General features: G+C 40.0%; 1 long non-coding RNA gene across 4 annotated transcripts; it reads left to right on the top strand.

Moving 5' to 3' along the window:
* Window positions 1-425: 425 nt before the first annotated feature.
* LOC142713743 (uncharacterized) lies at window positions 426-13,581 on the top strand. Of its 4 annotated transcripts, XR_012870155.1 has the most exons (17): window positions 426-760; window positions 1,060-1,098; window positions 1,203-1,673; window positions 3,602-3,666; window positions 3,792-3,856; window positions 3,982-4,046; window positions 5,995-6,051; window positions 7,135-7,199; window positions 7,936-7,974; window positions 8,088-8,190; window positions 8,310-8,375; window positions 9,112-9,162; window positions 10,497-10,547; window positions 10,663-10,727; window positions 11,622-11,672; window positions 11,793-11,845; window positions 12,056-13,581. It is a non-coding gene; the product is annotated as an uncharacterized LOC142713743 (long non-coding RNA). The 4 variants fall into 4 exon arrangements; XR_012870154.1 differs by having other exon boundaries at window positions 1,060-1,673; XR_012870156.1 differs by lacking the exon at window positions 10,663-10,727 and having other exon boundaries at window positions 1,060-1,673.
* The last annotated feature ends 579 nt before the right edge of the window (window positions 13,582-14,160 follow it).

The raw sequence follows: 14,160 nt of genomic DNA, 5'->3' as shown, positions 1-14,160 counted from the left end.
CAGCTTCACGAGGAAAGCCGCACCAGCGGTGTACGGGTTTATAGACTGTCTATTGACTCTGGAATTCGATGGCTCGGCTTTCCGAGACAAGCTGAATAGAAACAAAGTGACACAGCTTTCATCCGAGCGCTTCTGCCACTATGTTTTAGCAATCAGTGGGGGTCTCAGTGGTTGAACCCCGACTGATCAAAACTTCTGACACAACACTATGACATGTCAAAAGTTTTTTAAAAGTTTAGTTACCTTTTCATATTTCTATTACTAACATTTCTCAGGCTATTTATTTATCATTAAATCGTATTTTTTCACCAGCAACAGAAACAGCGGCCGTGCAGCAGAAACACGAACATCAAGGTAATAAATGCAGGTTCCATGTGGGCTTTATCACGCCTTATTTTTTTTATGAATGTTCTTGCTGGCAGGAAAGACCAGCTTTGTTTCTCCCCTGCATTTCCAGGTAATACTAGTCCAGTGGTTACTAGACATTATTCATCACTGCCACTATATGAGCAGAAAGCAATGCACAGAAAACAGTTTGTGTTCCCCCTGACATCCCTACACATGCATCAAATACAGAAAGTCCTTCGATGCTATCACTAGCCATGCTTCTCTATCACATAGCGCTCCACTGGACGCCTGTATTGTGCTGATCTAGACATTTACTATATGATTTCCTTCTGATGAAACACTTGTTTTCTTTCGTCAAAGATTCTTCAGAGCAATTTTCTGCTGCGCCACCGTCAACACATCAGAATAAGCAGTAAGTATGTGAGACCCTCCCCAGACAGGGACATTCTCCAGTCCAGGACATGTATACTCTTTGTGTATATAGCTCTAAGGCCACTTTCACACTCAGTATTTTGCATCAGTATTTATAAGCCAAAATCAGGAGTTGGTCCAAAACATGGAAGACATGCAAATCTTTCCATTATACTTTTGCTATTCATGTTCCGCTTCTGGGTTTGGCTTATAAATAGTAAAGCAAAAGACTGACCAAAATCATGCAGTGTGAAAGTGACCTGTCAATCAATCTGCTGAACTCATTCCCTTTTTTTCTAGAAAATAATATCAACAGTTTCAGAAACATCAGATTAAACAGTGAGTATATAAGACCCTCCACGGACAGGGATATTCTCTAGTCCAGGACATGTATTCTGTATGTGGTATCAATCTGTTTAACTCATTCCTTCCCTTTTTTCTAGACATTAACATCAAAAATTGTCATCAGTAATTTGGGCAGCATAACATCAAAACATCAATAGGGAGTATACGAGACCCTCCCCAGACAGGGCATTCTCCATTCCAGGCAGTGGCGGATCATCATTAGGGAGGTTCGGGTGAACCGCACAGACCCCCTCATGCCCGGTGGCGTCGCTAGCACAGGAGGGGGCCCCGGTGCCAGGGCTGCACCTGTCATGAGGCAAAGTGAGATTCTGTCCGACTCCCAGCTATTAGCAGCCGTGGTCTGTGCTGCTAGCTTACATCTCCCTGTACTGCTTTAGAAGCTCCCCCTCCAGCCCCCCTTCCCTGCTCTACACACCTCTCCTCCTGCTCCTCCTCCTGCTACTGCTGTTACCAGTCGGGATGTGAGGGAGGGGGAGGGGAGACTGTCTGCGGCACTGTGTCGGGCCATCAAGCTGCTGAACGCCCTTCACAAATATCCTACATAAAAGGTAAGTGCATGTGTGTTTACAATGTGTACTTTATATGTGTATAATGTGCATATTCATGTGTGTCCAATGTATGTATAGTGTTTGTTTGTATGTATATATAGTGTATGTATGTATGTATGTATATATAGTGTGTGTGTGTGTGTGTGTGTGTGTATGTATGTATATATAGTGTGTGTGTGTGTGTGTGTGTGTGTGTGTGTGTGTGTATGTATGTATATATAGTGTGTGTGTCACGGACACAGGGTATGCGAGACAGACTGGGTTAGACTAACAATGCTCAGGCAAGGATCAGAAGGCCTGGGGCCTTCTTATAGACCAGGAAATCATGGCAGTTGATGATGACGATCCTACGGTACACAGCAAGACGGAGCGGAAGTGAGCGCTGGCGTCTCCTAGGAAGTAGACAGAGGCCAGCGCTAACGGATCCATGGCTGCGGGCATCGGGAGGTGTTTCTCTGTTCACAATGCAAATAAATATATATAATTTTGACAATGTGATTTTCTGCTTTTTTTTTTATATAATCTATCTCTCACTGGTAAAATTAACCTAGCCTAAAAATTCTAGACTGTTCATGACTTTGACAGTGGGCAAACTTACAAAATCAGCAAGGGATCAAATACTTATTTCCTTCACTGTATATATATATATATATATATATATATATAAAGTGTATGTATGTGTATATAGAGAGTATGTGTGTATATATAGTGAGTGTACGTATGTATGTGTGTATATATATATATATATATATAGTGTGTGTATGTATGTATATATATAAATAGTGTATGTATGTGTATATATAGCGTATGTGTATATATATATATATATATATATATGTATGTGTATATATAGTGTATGTATATATTGTAACAACCTGGGGACCACTTAGCTCACAGGATCGCCATCTCCCGGGTGAGATGGTTGGCAGACATAGAAAGTTCACTCCAACTCCTTGAATAAAAGGTTTAAACCAGCCGCAGCTAGCTTTATTGTCTTCACCACAGTAATCAGTGTTACAACAATAAATATACAAAATAAACCCTAGGCAGTCCAGCCTCTAACCAACACATTCAGTGTCCCTCACTACGAGACACTGAGCCTTGTGCCCAGCACCTCAAAACCTTCACAGTTTTACCTCACACGGTGGTGACTCTCACAGGCTAGCATGCCTGTCTTCCCCAGACTGAGAGCTCTGTGTGAACTGTACGCACCTTAATTAAAGAGCCGTCTCAGGTGAAGCCTAACTAAGCTCATCAGACAGCCCTATTCCAGGCTTTACACCCAAGCAACAGCAGAGAAAACCCTCTCTGTTGTACATGCTCCCTGGTTGCTTAACACCTGAGTTTCTGCACCGTCCAGTAGCTGCACTGCTACAATATATATATATATATATATATATATATATATATATATATATATATATATATATATATATATACAATATATATATATGGACCGGATGGAGAAGAAAAGAGGAAAAAAAACTACTAGCATCTGAGACGTCGTCACCTGTGAGTCACTGGAATTGTAGAGAATCTGTCCCCTCTCCTGACATGTTTATTATAGAAAATCCTTGTATTCCACATGAAGTCTTTGTGCAGTCCAGGACTGATAGAAAAATTTGTGTTACCAATCCCCTTGTCAGGAGGATGTGTCCCTAGACAGTGTGATACTGTCAGTATGTAGGGGCACAGCCCTGTGAAAGAGGAATCATAACATCCATTTGTTAATGCTTGTGCAAAAAGGTAGGGTTAGCAATAGATGCGGCGTGGCGGTGGAGAAGGGGTGGGCCTAAGTTTGGCTAACAGCCCAGGGCCTATGGTCTACTTAATTCGCCACTGATTCCAGGATATGTATTCTGTCTTTGTATTATGTATATAGCTATGTCAATAAATCTGTTTAACTCATTCCTTCCCTTTATTTTTAGACATTAATATCAATAATTTTCATCAGACATTGGCAGCATAACATCAGGACATCATAACATCATTAGTAAGTATATGAGACCCTCCCCAGACAGGGACATCCTCCAGTCTATGGCATGTATTCTGTCTTTGTATTATGTATATAACTATGTCAATAAATCTGTTTAACTCATTCCTTCCCTTTATTTTTAGACATTAACATCAATAATTTTCAGCAGACATTGGCAGCATAACATCAAGACATCATAACATCATTAGTGAGTATACGAGACCCTCCCCAGACAGGGGCATCCTCCAGTCTATGATATGTATTCTGTCTTTGTATTATGTATATAGCTATGTCAATGAATCTGTTTAACTCATTCCTTCCCTTTATTTTTAGACATTAACATCAATAATTTTCATCAGGCATTGGCAGAATAACATCAGGACATTATAACATCATTAGTGAGTATACAAGACCCACCCCAGACAGGGGCATCCTCCAGTCCAGGACATGTATTCTTCTCTTTGCATATATATTTATTTATGAAGTCAATCAGTCTGTTTAACCGCTTCCCGACAATTTGTCGTATGAATATGTCATGGAAAGCTAGTGCTTCCCGCATTTTGCCGTATCTATACGACAAATGGTGGACACCTCCTCAGAAGCTGAGTCGGTGCCACCATCCCCGGGTGTTGGCTGTATGTTACAGCTGACACCCTGGGGTTATGGCATTTAAGGGGTTTGCAGCTCATCGGCACCCCAGCAATGAAATTGCTGGAGTGCCGGTGACTGCAAAGGCAACCGGAGGCCTAACATTTTCCTCCCGGAATGCCTAGTACAGAAGTTTTTCTGGGCCCGCCTGGAGGCAGGGCCTAAAAGGCTTCCAGAGCCGCCTGTAAGCGTCATCAGCGGTGGATGTCAGCTGTATGATACAGCTGACATCCACCAGTAACGGCAAGAACCGGAGCTAGCTCCGATACCTGCCACTAACCCCCTAGATGCAGCAATCGAAATTGATCGCTGCATCTTAGAGGTTGGTAGCAGATCGGCAGCCCTGCCATGCAATCAGGGCTGCCGACTGCTGCTATGGCAACAGGAGGCCTAACAATGGCCTCCTTCTCTGCCATTACAGAAGCCAATTAGGCTTTGCCCGGAGGCGAAGCCTAATCGGCTTGCTGTCAGTGAATGACTGACAGATATAATGCATTGCACTACATTGGTAGTGCAATGTATTAGAAAAATCTGACAGTTGGACCTTCAAGTTCTAGTGGGACTAAAGAAAAGTGTAAAAAAAGTGAAAAAAAAAAAGTTGTGAAAAATATAATAAAAGTTTCAAAGTAATAAAATAGTGTAGTACCATCTTAGTCAGAGACAATATGAAATGTTAAATACTTTTGTGTCAAAAAAGACAAAAGTATAATAGGTATGATACCTTTATTGGCTAACCATAAAAGTTATATATGCAAGCCTGAAGAAGGAGCCTGTGTGCTTTGAAAGCTTGCATATAGAACTTTTATGGTTAGCCAATAAAGGTATCATACCTAATATACTTTTGTTTTTTTTTACACAAAAGTATTTAACATTTCATAAAGTAATAAAATAAAACACAATCACCTTTTTTTCCCTTATCAGGTCCTTTATTATTAAAAAAAATAAAAATAAACCATACATATGAACTTTAAAAATTGCATGTTATTTATTCCATGCGGTGAACGGCGTAAAATAAACCCCATAAAAACAATGCCGGAATTTCTGTTTTTTGGTCACTTTGCCCTACAAAAATTGGAAAAAAAAGTGATCCAAAAGTTGCATGTATCCAAAAATGGTACCTATAAAAACTATAGCTCGTCTCACAAAAACAAGCCCTCATACAGCTCCACTGATGAAAAAATTAAAAAGTATAGGTCATCAGTATATGATTTGTGGAGATCCGACACTCGGACCCCACACCGATCAGCTGTTCCGGCTGCCTCTGGGCATCAGATTTTATGCAGTTAACGGTGTCGGAAGCAGATGGCTCTTTTCACTTGAATAGGAGCAGAGCTGCTGTCTTGCAGCATGGCCACTATACTGTGACTGGAGCCATCTGCTACTGACCCTGACATCTATTGCTCAGAGTCAGCCGAAACAGCTGATCGGTGCAGGGACCAGGTATCCTGTGCATACGTAATCAGTATGAAAACTACTCCATGCCTGGACAACCCCTTTTGTCATTTCTTCCCTTTTTTTATAGACACTAACATCAATAATTTTTATGAGACATTGGCAGCATAACATCTTAACATCATTAGTGAGTATAAAAGACCCACCCCAGACAGGGGAATTCTCCAGTCCAGGACATGTATTCTGTCTTTGCATATACTGTAAATCAACCAATCTGTATAACTAATTTCTTACCTTTTTTTCTAGACCTTAACATCAATAATTTTTATGAGATACGGGCAGCATAACATCAGGACATCAGAAGTGAGTATATATGTCAAGGTCGGTTGCAGATTTGCAGACCTGTGACCGAAATGATTAGGCAGGAGGGTGATAATATCAAAAGCGCTCAAGTACCAGTCCAGGTTTAGTACGCACTTAAAGGGGTTTCCCACCTTGGACAATTCCCTGGGACCCGAACCTATCTCTAGAACAGGGCCCTCTAAACCCACTACTAGCTCACTCTGCTCCCGCTGCCTCCTGGCCACATCCTGGTTAGGTGGTCGGGAGTTACGGAAACAGAGTACCACGGCGAGCTACGCTGTTTCCGTAGCTACCGAGTTCCTGAAACAGCGTAGCTCGCCGCGCTACGCTGTTTCAGTAACTCCCATTTACTTCTGTGGGAGTTACGGAAATAGCGTAGCTCAGCGAGCACTTAGAGCACTTAGGAAGTGGTCGGGAGGCAGCGGAGTCGAATAAGCTAGAACAGGGTTTAGGAGGCCCCGTTCTAGAGATAGGCGCGGGGACCCACATGGGACTCTGGGACCCACATCTGTCAGACTTTTAATGCATATCCTGTTGATATGCCATAAATGTCCAAAATGGGAAAACCCCTTTAAGCGGCAACAGATTATAGCGTGAGGCAGAGATGTTAGGAAATAATCTCAGTTTGGTTCACATATAAGAAGCAACAGGTTGCAGTATTAAGCAGATATGTGGTCAGGAAACAATTACATTTCGGTACACAAATAAGCTGCTACAGTTTGTAGCGAAAGGAACTAGACTACAGGCGGGAACCTTAATAGTCTGACAATCAGGAAGTGCAAGGGACAGGTTTATATAGTAAGCCAAAAGAGTGAGACCAATCGGGCAATAACGAAAAGGACTCCAGAGGCAAAAGTCAATAAAACCTACACAACAGATTCAGGAGTGGAGCTGTCCAACATCCCCTATAGCTCAATGAGAAGAGCTACTGCCTCGGACACAGGAGTTTCTGTGTTTGAATGGTGATGATATGAGACCCTCCCCAGACTGGGGCATTCTCCAGTCCAGGACTTATATGATGTCTGTGTATACAGCTACAGTCAATCAATCTGCTTAACTCATACTTTCCCCTTTTTTCCCCAGACAATAACATCGTTGATTTCCATCAGATATTGGCAGCAAAACTTCAGAAGACCAGAACATCGGCAGTGAGTATATGAGTCCCTCCACGCACAGGGACATTCATTCTTCAGTCCAGGACATGTATTCTGTTTGTGTATTATATATATATACAGCTATAAGTAACTTGCTCATTATTTTGCATTATTATTTATATGCCAAAAAACAGAAGTGGGCCCAAAACATGGAAGAGGTGAAAATTTTTCCATTTGGGTATGTTTGCAGATTTTCCACAACGGATATCGTTATGTATTACCGTAGCAGCAAAGTGGATGAGATTTGAATAAATTTCATCGACAGAATGCAGAAAAAATCTGCTTAGAAAACAATCATAAATTGACCTGCGGTGCGTTTTTTTAATCCACAGAATGTCAACGGAATTGTTGCACTTTTGATTTGGGTTTTGCCTATTGAATTCAATGAGGAGTTAAAATCCGCAACAAATAACAAATGTTGATATTTTTGCGCAGAAACGATGCGATTTAAAATCTGAAACAATACAAAACCGTTTTTTGTTTAAAATAATAAAAAAGTCTATCTTTGTCATAGCAACGGCTCCTTTTCTTCCCAGCTGCTCTTCATGCAGCCCGGCCTTCTGGGATGATGTTTTAACCCAAGTGACAAATGCAGCCAGTCACAGGCTGCAGCGGTCACATGGGCAGCAGCATCATCACATTCTGCAGCCCAGGACATGTATTCAGTCTTTGTATTATATATACAATCAATCAATCAATCAATTTGTTTGACTTATTCCCTTTTTTCTAGAAAATAACATCAACAGTTTCAGAAACATCACAATAAACAGTGAGTATATAAGACCCTCCCCAAACAGGGACGTTCTCTAGTCCAGAACATGTATTCTGCCTGTGCAATAAATTATCCAATCTGTTAAACTAATTTCTTCCTATTTTTTCTAGACATTAACATCAAAAATTGACATCAGAGATTTGAGCAGCATAACATCAAAAATTGACATCAGAGATTTGGGCAGCATAACATCAGTACATCATAACATCATTAGTGAGTATACGAGACCCTCCCCAGACAGGGGCAACCTCAGGTCCAGGACATGCATTTGGTTGGTGGATTATGTGTATAAAGCTAAAAGTTAATGGTTCATTCCTTTAATTTTTTTCTAGAAATTAACATCAAAAATTTTCGAGCAGACATGGGCAGCAAAAGATAAGAACATCCGAACATAAGTAGTGAGTATATATGTCAAGGTCGGTGGCAGGTTTGGAGACCGGTGGCTAAAATGATTAGGCAGGAGGTTGATAATAGCAAAAGTAATTAAGAAACAGTCCAGGTTCGGTACACAGATAAGCAGCAACAGGTTGTAGAATGAAGCAGAGACGTGGTGAGGAAACAATACATGTTCGGTACACAAATAAGGTGCTACAGTTTGTAGAGAAAGGAACTAGTCTACAGGCAGGAACCTCAATAGTCTGACACTCAGGAAGTGCAAGGACAGGTTTATATAGTAAGCCAAAAGAGCGAGACCTAAAAGGCATTAAAGGAAAGGAATCCAGAGAGGCAAAAGTCAAGAAAACCTGGACAACAGATTCAGCAGTGGAGCTGTCCAACATCCCCTATAGCTCAATGAGAAGAGCTGCTGCCTCCTCGGACACAGGAGTTTCTGGGTATGAATCCTTACAAAATGAGACCCTCACCAGGCAAGGACATTCTGCAGCCCAGGACATGTATTCTGTTTGTGTATATAGTTATAAGCCCCCTTTTCCATGGCAGTCATTTGGTCAGTATTTTGTATGGGTATTTATAGGCCAAAACACGGAAGAGGTGCAAAACTTTCAATAATACTTTTTATATTTATGTTCTGTTTCTGGATTTGGATTATAAATACTAATGCAAAATACTGACCAAAATACTGCCGTGTGAAGTGGCCTGTCTATCAATCAACTTAACTCATTCCCTTTTTTCTAGACAATAACATCAACAGTTCCATCTATTGGCAGCAAAACATCAAACTAAACAGTGAGTATATGAGACCCTCCTCAGACAGGAACATTCTCTAGTCCAGGACATGTATTCTGTCGGTATTTTATGTGTATACAGCTATAAGTTAATCGGTCTGTTTAACTCATTCTTGCACTTTTTTTTATAGACAGTAACATAAAAAAATTTCAGCAGATATGGGCAGCAAAATATCAGAGCATCCTAACATCAGTAGTGGGTATATATATAAGGCTCTATGCACATGACCGTGCCCATAATCACAGTCTATGATTACAGGCATATCCGGCCGCAGACGGCTGTGGTCAGTCATACGCATTTGTGGACAGTGTTTCCATTATATAGTATGGGAGCCCGATCCATAAAATAAAAAAATAGGATTTTTTACGGAAGGTTTCTGCCGTAAGGACACCTTCCCGTAAATATACGGGAAAGTGTCAGTCGGACATAATAATGAATAGGTCCGTAATTATGGACGAAATCTATGGTCGTTTGCATGGGGCCCTAATGTCGGTGGCAGATTTGAAGTACCGAGGCTGGAACAATCTGATAGGAGGTTCATAATAGCAAAAGTAGTTAACTAGCAGTTCAGATTCGGTACACAGATAAGCGACAATAGATTGTAGCGTGACACGGAGAAGTGGTTAGAGAATAATCTAAGTTTGATACACAGATAAGAAGCAACAGGTTGTAGCTTAAAGCAGATAAGTGGTCTGGGAACAATCCAAGTTTGGTATACATATAAGTGACAACGGGTTGTAGAGTGAGGCAAAGGTGTGGTCAGGAAACAATTTACTTTCGATACACAAATGAGCAGCAAGTTTGTGAAGTGACGCAGAAAGAAACTAGACTACAGACAGGAACCTCAAAAGTCTGACAATCAGGAAGTGCAAGGACAGGTTTATATAGTATACCAAAAGATTGAGACCAATCAGGCAATAAAGCATGGAATCCATAGAGGCAAAAGTCAAGAAAATCTGGACAACATATTCAGCAGTGGAACTCTCCAAAATCCCTTATAGTACAATGAGAAAAGCAGCAGGAGTTTCTCGGTTTGAATCCCGACAATATAAGACCCTCTCCAGACAGGGACATTCTCTAGTCCAGGACATGTATTCTGTTTGTGTGTTCTGTGTGTGTACTAATAAGACCCCTTTTAAACATCAGTATTTTGTATTAGTATTTATATCCAAGATCGGGAGAGGGTCAAAAACACGGAAGAGATGTACATTTTTCCATTATACTTTTTCTATATATTTTCTGTTTCAAGTTTTGGCTGCAAAATACTGACCAAAATACTGGCGTGTGAAAGTGGCCTGTCTATGAATCAACTTAACTTATTCCATTTTTTCTAGACAATAACATCAACAGTTTAATCAATGGGCAGCAAAACATCAGACTTAACAGTGAGTATATGAGACCCTCCCCAGACAGGGACCTTCCCCAGTCCAGGACATATATTATGTGTAAATAGTTATAAGTTAAGCGATCTGTTTAACTAATTTCTCCCATTTTTTCTAGACATTAACATCAAAAAGTTTCAGCAGATATGGGTAGCAAAAGATCATAACATTCGAACATCAGTAGTGAGTATATATGTTAATGTCAGTGGCAGATTTGAAGTCCTGTGACTGAAACGATCAGGCAGGAGGTTAATAATAGCAAAAGTAATTAGGTAACAGTCCAGGTTCGGTACGCAGATAAGCAACAACAGATTGTAGCATAGAGACATGTTGAGGAAATTATCTAAGTTTGATACACAGATAGGCAGCAACAGGTTGTAGCGTAAAGCAGAGATGTGGTCCGGAAACAATCCAAGATTTGTGCTCAAACAAGTGACAACAGGTTGTAGAGTGAGGCAGAGATGTGGTCAGAAAATAATTCAATTTCGGTACACAAATGAGCAGCAACAGTTTGTAGAGTAAGACAGATGGAACTAGACTACAGGCAGGAATCTCAATAGTCTGACAATCAGGAAGGGCAAGGGACAGGATTATATAGTAAACCAAAAGACTGAGACCAATCAGGCAATAAAGGAAAGGAATCCAGAGGCGCAAAAGTCAAGAAAACCTAGACAGCAGATTCAGCAGTGGAGCTCTCTAACATCCCCTATAGCTCAATGAGATGAGCTGCTGCCTGGGACAGGAGCTTCTGGGTTTCAATCCAGACAGGGACATTCTCCAGTCAGGACATGTATTCGGAAATGTATATATATATATATATATATATATATATATATATATATATATATATATATAGCTATAAGGCAACTTTCACGCGTCAGTATTTTGCATCAGTATCTGTAAGCAAAAAATAGAAACTGGTCTAAAACACAGAAGAGTTGTGAATATTTATATTATTCTTTTTCTAATTATGTTTTGGTTTTGGCTTATAAATACTGATGAATAATAATGACCAATATACTGCAACGTGACAGTGACCTGTCAATCAATCTGCTTAATTTCTTACCTTTTTTCTAGACAATAACATCAACAGTTTCCGCTATGGGCAGCAAAAAATCAGACTGAACAGTAAGTATATGAGACCCTCCCCAGACAGGGACATTCCCCAGTCCAGGACATGTGTTTTGTATATGATCTGTATACAGCTATAAGTCAATCAATCTGTATAACTCATTCCCTTTTTTCCAGACAAGAACATCTATAATTTCAGAAAATGACATCAGAATATGAGCACATCACCAGTGAGTATATGACCCTCCATAGACAGGGGCAGACTACAGTAAACTCTCTATTCTATGAATTTTCAGTCGCATCCATTTCCCACACCTATTAGTCCTGGTGGGTGGGGTGATGTGGGGCCATATATTGCTCTGGGGCCCTGTGACTGCATGTTACTCCGCTGTGTGTCATGGTCGTATTCTTCTGGTTATAAAATATGTGTTCTTCTACAGGTCACCATGAAGAACCATCATCACTTTTTAATACGCACAATTTGACATCTTATAAAAAAAAACGCAGAAAATAACTTTTCTATCAACAAACATTGAAAAGTCAACGAAGACTTACTGGATCCTCGAAAGGGAAAGGGAGTATTTTATTTGAGGCGGCATATAGGACATCAAACACAAAGCTACGAGACAACATAGAAAACCAAATTGTACACATGCAGCAAACGTATGCACTCCACATCAGAAAAGATACTAAAGATATATATCTTCGTAAGTACCGGTAACAGTCAAAGTGACATAAATAACCAAGATTATGAAGTAGGAGGAACATACATGTAAACCCAACATGACCTGGTACTCTGACCATGAATATATACTGAGAAACCTAAAGAGAAAGAGGTCAAGTACATTCAAAATAATGTGTAATAGAAAAACTTTCTTTATTAACAGATAGAAAGACAAACAGTTAAAAATGAGTCATACAGTGTAAAAGGGCGTCAGCCCACACGGAATACATGAAAAGATACTGATGATGGTATTAAATAACAAAGACCCAGGGTTAAATGTTAACAGTGAACAGCTCGATACATGTAGCATAAATATAAGGGAATAGATCAAGTGATCAAGTAATTCTGATGTCTATAACACCATAAGCTGGTATTGGTAGTTGTAATCAGTAAATATAGGTTAATATCATGTAGCAGTATAGCTGAGACTGATTGAGGAGCAGTACAACCTGGATCTAAGTGGCCATGTGCATTAGGTAAATAAAACATGTCACGTACCCGGATTCATGTAGCCGCATGGGGGAGACGCCAAGCCCGACGCGCGTTTCGGCGGATGCCTTCGTCCGGGGGTGGCGTCTTCCCTGCGGGACCCTCCCTTATATCTGAACATGATTAGAGAAGATTGGTATCCGTGTGGGTAATATGGGAGGTTATTTCGGCGACAGGCCGGGGGTAGCAAGATGGCTACTGCCCCACTTCCGGTGAACCGCGTCATCGAGGCGGACGTGCGCGGACGCTGTCTGACAGCGCCGCCCACGTCCAGCCAGGATTGAAGACCCGGCCGAAAGTGAGTGAGCCACTCCCCCACCCCTAGCTAGCGCACACCTCTCTCACCCCGTACCACTGGTTCAGAAGCAGGCTTATGAAACAGTTAGAGATAACTGAGATAGATGTATGCAGATATAGATAAGGGGATCGGGAGACGATAAATGTTAGTTTAATACCAAGAATATGGCACATATGAATGTAACCTGTGAAGAAGAGAAAAAGCAGAAAAGAAGAGAAGGGAGAAACGGAAGAAACAAAGAAGGAAACCAGAGACAGAAAAAACGCAAGTGTGTGTGAATGTTGACAAGAGGACGGTCCATGTAAACACTTGGATGATACACTGAAATGTAAATAAGGGACCGAAAAAAACTAAAAAACTGAATAAATAAATAATTAATGGGTTACTAAGTGAAGGAAGTGACAAAATATGTGTAAATAAAGAAATAACAAACCCATACCATTTCATTGTATGTATGTATGTGATGAATATGCAAATGTATGAAGTACTGTATGTGAAAATTCTATATATATATAAATAAATAAATAGTCAAACATGTTCATAATTATGAATACATCAAAAATAAATAAAAATTATATATATGTATAAATGTATCCATATACTGTTGTGTAAAAGAGAAAACATAATGTGTATAAATAAATGTAGCAAAAAAAGAGCATAATTAATATATGTATTGGGTTTGCCAAGATTAAATAGTGTAAGACCATATATTAAAGAGAAACAAGAAAAAAGATGTATATATAGACTATTTATATTTATGCACATACATGATCAGTAGTGTTCACATTCAGTACATCAATGGTTTCAGTCCATACACAAAAGAAACATACACAAATGCACAGAAATGTATTGCAAGACATAAACCAACAAGCAGGGGTATCTATAAACACTATTAGGCATGGGTGCACAATAAATAAATGAATAAAATCCATGGTAAAGAAATACATCAATAAAAAATATATGTGTATATATATATATATAAAAAAAACAACATGCACAGGTATATGTATATAAAAGACATGCAAAAATAAGTC

This window comes from Rhinoderma darwinii, unplaced genomic scaffold, assembly GCF_050947455.1.
Source record: "Rhinoderma darwinii isolate aRhiDar2 unplaced genomic scaffold, aRhiDar2.hap1 Scaffold_4355, whole genome shotgun sequence".
Taxonomy (NCBI): Eukaryota; Metazoa; Chordata; class Amphibia; order Anura; family Rhinodermatidae; genus Rhinoderma; species Rhinoderma darwinii.
This window is presented reverse-complemented; position numbering and strand designations above follow the sequence as displayed.